Raw genomic sequence first — 6326 nt, 5'->3', positions numbered from 1 at the left:
ATGCCCTACAACACTCCTTCCATGGACTCCAACTTATTTTAAATGCTAGTACAACTAAGTGCATGCTCTTCAACCGATTGCTGCCCGCATCTGCCTGCCGACTAGCATCACTACTCTGGACGGTTCTGACTTAGAATATGTGGACAACTACAACTACCTAGGTGTCTGTTTAGACTGTAAACTCTCCTTCCAGACTCACATTAAGCATCTCCAATCCAAAATTAAATCTAGAATCAGCTTCCTATTTCGCAACAAAGCCTCCTTCACTCATGCTTCCAAACATACCCTCGTAAAACTGACTATCCTACCGATCCTTGACTTTGGCGACGTCATTTACAAAATAGCCTCCAACACTCTACTCAGCAAACTGGATGTAGTCTCACAGTGCCATCCGTTTTGTCACCAAAGCCCCATATACTACCCACCACTGCGACCTGTATGCTCTTGTTGGCTGGCCCTCACTACATATTCGTTGCCAAACCCACAGGCCCCAGGTCATATATAAATCTTTGCTGGGTAAGCCCCACCTTATCTCAGCTCATTGGTCACCATAGCAACACCCACCCGTAGCACACGCTCCAGCAGGTATATTTCACTGGTCATCCCCAAAGCAAACACTTCCTTTGGCCGCTTTCCTTCCAGTTCTCTGCTGCCAATGACTGGAACGAATTGCACAAATCACTGAAGCTGAAGTCTTATATATCCCTCTCTAACTTTAAGCATCAGCTGTCAGAGCAGCTTACTGTACACAGCCAATCTGTAAATAGCACACCTAACTACCTCATCCCCATATTGTTATTTATCCTCTTGCTCTTTTGCACCCCAGTATCTCTACTTGCACATCATTATCTGCACATCTATCACCCCAGTGTTAATGCTAAATTTGAATTATTTTGCCTCTATGGCCTATTTATTGCCTTTACCGACCTACTCTTCTACATTTTCACACACTGTACATAGATTTTTCTACTGTGTAATTGACTGCACGTTTGTTTATGTGTAACTCTGTATTGTTGTTTTTGTCGCACTGCTTTGCTTTATCTTGGCCAGGTCGCAGTTGAAAATGAGAACTTGTTCTCAACTGGCCTACCTGATTAAATAAAAAGGTGAAATAAATAAACGAAGGTTAAGTATGTAACCAAGGTTATGTGAGCTATATGGATCGCTCCAATATATTGGTATCACTCCGCGGGGAGGGATACATCCGAGGTGAGGATTTACAGATTTACTCCAGTGTAGACCTTTGTCACGGCTGGGGTCTGCCTCTATATATAGACCCCATGGCCGCTACACATGTTCTCTACATCATTTTTGAGGTGCCTCAAGCACCGTAGAGGATTGGAGTGATCCACATAGCGCACATAACCGTGGTTACAGTACATAACCTATTGGTATCTCCGTACCAGATTTAGTTTGTGCTAGAGGGACCTGGCCAGCCAGCGGCAAAATCCCAGTGCGGGACAGAGATGCAGGGGCCGTCAATGTGGAAAGGGGGGGGGTCCCGGCACAATTCCCGGAAGCGGAGGCGACCAACCGCAGAGGGAGGTGCCACATTTACCAGATAGTACCTAGCAAAGGAGCAAGAGGAAGCCCAGCTGGCCGCAGTACAGATATCAGCGAGGGGCACTCCTCTCAGTAGAGCCCGGGATGCAGCCACACCTCGTGTTGAATGTGCCACCAGAGATCCCAGCAGTGACCTGCCAGCCAGGCAGTATGCTGTCGTAATTGTGTCCATGATCCAGTGAGAGAGCCTCTGCTTTGATATCCTAGCCACCAGGACTCTCTCACCATAGCAGACAAAGAGCTGGTCTGTTGTTCTCACTGACGGTGTCCGCTCCACATAGGCAGCCAGTGTCCGCACAGCATGCCGGAGGAAGGCCCAGACCCCCCCAACACTGCTGGGGGGGTCGTAAGCAAGCAGGATAAAAGGGATGTTCACATGCCTGTCTGACAGAACCTTCGGGAGGAATGAAGGGTTGGGGCGGCACTCAGAACATACCCGAAAGAGCATGGAGCTCACCCATCCTCTTCATGGAAGTAATTGCTACCAAGAAAGCCACCTTCATAGAGAGGTGTTTCAGGGAGGCAGACTCCAACGGTTTGAAAAGCGGCTTTGCCAAAGCTGCCAAGACCATATCCAGATCACCATTGAGCGAGTCCTAGGTGGACGCAGGGGACAAACCCCCTTCATAAACCTGGAAACCAAGGGATGTCACCCCACTGGCCTGTCCATCCACCACACATGGCAGGCAGATATAGTGGCCAAAAACCCTCTCAGAGTAGTGGCTGCCAAGCCCTCATCCAAGCGAGACTGCAGGTATTGGAGGACATACTTGACCCCGCATGACTCGGGCAAAACCTCAATAACAGTGCAACAAGAGCAGAACAACCACCAGTGCAACTGGTATGCCACAGTTGTAGCCGGTGCCCTTGCGCTCTGCATGGTGTACATTACACCCTCCTGTAGTCCTAACACGGACCATTGGTGCAGTTCAGCAGACACGCCCATAGACTGAGGCGGTGCAGTCTCGGATGCCACAGAGTTTCCCCGGCCTGAGACAGCAGGTCAGGTCTCAGGGGCAGTTGCCAAGGTGTCCCAGACAACAGAGACAAGAGAAGGCTGAACCAGGGTCGCCTGGGCTAGTATGGAGACACCAGCAGCAGACGATGTTCTGCCATCCTCGTCCTGTCCAGCACAGTCTGGATCAGGGGAAAAGGGGGAATGCGTAAAGCTCCATCCCTGGCCAATCATGAGCCAGAACATCCAAGCCCAGAGGCCCTAGTGGCTCCAACATGGAGTACCACAGGGGGCAGTGTGCATTGTCCAAGCAAACAGGTCCAGCTGCGCCCTCCCGAACTTGTCCCACAGGTGCTGCACCACCTGGGGATGTAAGCTCCAGTTCCAAGGTGGCGGGCCGTCCCTCGAGAGCATATCCGCTGCCACATTCAGGATGCCAGGTATGTGAATGTGGCAGGATGACGGTGGTGCTTCGGGTGCAGCCGGAGGGAGTTGAACCACCGTTGAAGAGGCTGGAGATGGAGCAGGCCCAGGGGAATCAGCAAAGAGGCCGCCGTCAGAAAACCCAACAGGCGTTGGCAGGTCAGGGCAGATACAACCCACCCCTGCCGATAGTGGGCAAGATAAGATCGCCTAAACCCTTCTGGTGAGCTCACATGAGTACTAAGTCCAGTTCCATGCCAATAAAGGCCACCCTCTGACCCACCCAATGTGGGTCAGGAACATGTCTCTGTCTGACAGGACCTGGGTCCTGGTCGGGGCACAAATCAGCCAATTATCCAGGTAATTGAGGATCAACAATCCTCAGGGTGTGAGAGGTGACAGGACAGCGTCCATGCACTTTGTGAAAGTGTGGGGTGCCAAGGAGAGGCCAAAGGGAAGCGAATCGGAGGTAGTACCAATGAGCTGGGTGAACAGGAACATGGAAGTACGCATCCCTCAGGTCCAGCGTCACAAACCACTGGTTCCTGGACACGGCTTGCAACACGCGGGCTGAGGACAGCATGTGGAACCTCAGTACCTTCTACTACCCATTGAGGTTGCGGAGGTCCAGAATTGTTCAAAACCCTCCATCTCTTTTTGGGACCACAAAATAAGTAGAGTAGAACCCATCTAGCCTTTCTGATGTCTCGATCCTGCAGAGGGCACCCTTGTCCAGGAGTGAGGAGATCTCCAGCCGCAGGGTTTTCTTCAGGGGGAAGGCCACCATGGTGACCTGAAAACCCCTGAAGGATGGGGGCCGGCACCGGAATTGGAGTTGGTACCCCTCGAGCATTGTGGACAACACCCAGGGGGACTCCACACCCTCCTCCCACTTTGCCCTTTGAGACCAGGAGAAGCGGCTGAGGCCAGTGAAGAGTGTGTCAGGGATCCTGCCGGGGCCCTCCTCTCCTCTGGCGCCCCAAGCGCCTGGGTCCCCCAGGCATGTCCCTAAGGCGGTGTCGGTTGACAGGTTGTTGCTCCACCGCACACGCTGTGCACCTCCCCGCTGTCGCCCCTCAGCACAAGGCGATGGGGCAGGAGAGGGACCCCACTGTTATTCAGGTGCAGGTGGGTGGTAACGGTCCGTCTGCCTAGGACCCAGGGCCTGAGGAGGGGGCATGAACTGTCTCAGGGTCTAACTGTCCCTACGAACCTTATCGGTCTGCTCCAGAAAGTCATCAACCCCTGGGCCAAACATCAGCCCTGGGGTTATGGGGAGAGTGGCAAATGTGCTCTGGACAGCAGCTGGCAGACGGGATTGGGCCAGACAGAGATGGTGCTGGGAGGTAACCACCTGTGCCATGGCCCGTCCGTTGGCGCGGGCCACATCTCTCTGGAGCAGTGAAAGCAGGCGAGACACCTCTATCGCTTCCTGGAGGAGCTCCTCTGTGCCTTCCTGCAGCCGGGGCAACAGAGTCTGCAGGTAGGCCTGCAGCAGCATGGTCGCGTTGGTAAGGTGGCCAAGAGAGCAGAGGGAACCATATGTGGCTTTCAAGTCCACATCAAAGACACTGGGGAGTCCCGGCTTTAGTCACGTGTTCCACCCTATAATCTCCCGGTCCAGGAGGACCATGGCAGCTATCATGGTGTCCATGGTAGGGTACTCCCAGAAGCCGATTGACTCTGCGCCTGCAACATAACTCCATGGTCCAGTCTCTGCTGTGAGTTGGAAGTGCCCCCAGCAGAGGCCCAGCTCTCCTGCAAGGCCTCGCAGACTCAGCAGAGATGGGGACAGATGGAGAAACATCATCATCATTGTCCACCAGTTTTGATGTCCAGTGAAGTGGCTACCCGAGTGAGTAGGCTACTGGGGAGTGGTGAAGCCCTGCTGCTGGCTTCTGATGGCATGTCAGCCTGGTAGCCCCACTCACTGTGGTGTACAGTGCCAGTTTCATCCCACAGGAACAGCCTATCACTGGCCAACAAGGAACAGCTGTTGTCGCCATCGAAGCGATCAACCTTCTGACACAGGGAATGCGCCCTCTGCTCAAGGTGGTCCGAGCGGCCGACTCCTGCCCCGTCCAGGACTGGCAGCAGATGAGCTCTGCCTGCGTTGGCTCCGGCAACACTTCCTGGGAGAGGTACTGGGCCCAGTAGAGGGACTAGCAGCTTCCCCCAGGGGGAAAGCCTCCCTACACAACTGTCACAAAGGGAAGCCATAAGCTCAGCCAAGCCAACAATGCCACGGAGCAGGTGCCGAAGCCCTGGGGGAGCTTATGTTGTGACCTGATTGGAGGAATAGGAACCTGGTGAGGGAAGAATTACCCAGTACCTCTGCAAAAAAATGAGGAAGACCAGTGTGGGAAAAGCAGGCACACAAAAAAACAGCAACCAGCTAATGGATTGGATTTATTTGTTTTACACAAACTGCAATATTACATAACCGGTTTAATATCCAAGCAGTAAAAACAGCACCTCCGTTAAGGAACTCCACAGTTGGAAAGCCCACCACGATACTCTTACACTCTGCAGGCCCCCTTGAACTTTGCGACCCTTTGCCACATTTCAGGCTTCAAACATAAAGATAAACTGTATTTTTTTGTGAAGAATCAACAACAAGTGGGACACAATCATAAAGTGGAACGACATTTATTGGATATTTCAAACTTTTTTAACAAATCAAAAACTGAAAAATTGGGCGTGCAAAATTATTCAGCCCCTTTATTTTCAGTGCAGCAATCTCTCTCCAGAAGTTCAGTGAGGATCTCTGAATGATCCAATGTTGACCTAAATGACTAATGATGATAAATACAATCCACCTGTGTGTAATCAAGTCTCCGTATAAATGCACCTGCACTGTGATAGTCTCAGAGGTCCGTTAAAAGCGCAGAGAGCATCATGAAGAACAAGGAACACACCAGGCAGGTCCGAGATACTGGTGTGAAGATGTTTAAAGCCGGATTTGGATACAAAAAGATTTCCCAAGCTTTAAACATCCCAAGGAGCACTGTGCAAGCGATAATATTGAAATGGAAGGAGTATCAGACCACTGCAAATCTACCAAGACCTGGCCGTCCCTCTAAACTTTCAGCTCATACAAGGAGAAGACTGATCAGAGATGCAGCCAAGAGGCCCATAATCACTCTGGATGAACTGCAGAGATCTACAGCTGAGGTGGGAGACTCTGTCCATAGGACAACAATCAGTCGTATATTGCACAAATCTGGCCTTTATGGAAGAGTGGCAAGAAGAATGCCATTTCTTAAAGATATCCATAAAAAGTGTTGTTTAAAGTTTGCCACAAGCCACCTGTGAGACACACCAAACATGTGGAAGAAGGTGCTCTGGTCAGATGAAACCAAAATTGAACTTTTTGGCAACAATG

This window comes from Oncorhynchus masou, chromosome 28 (assembly GCF_036934945.1).
Source record: "Oncorhynchus masou masou isolate Uvic2021 chromosome 28, UVic_Omas_1.1, whole genome shotgun sequence".
NCBI lineage: Eukaryota > Metazoa > Chordata > Actinopteri > Salmoniformes > Salmonidae > Oncorhynchus > Oncorhynchus masou.
This window is presented reverse-complemented; position numbering follows the sequence as displayed.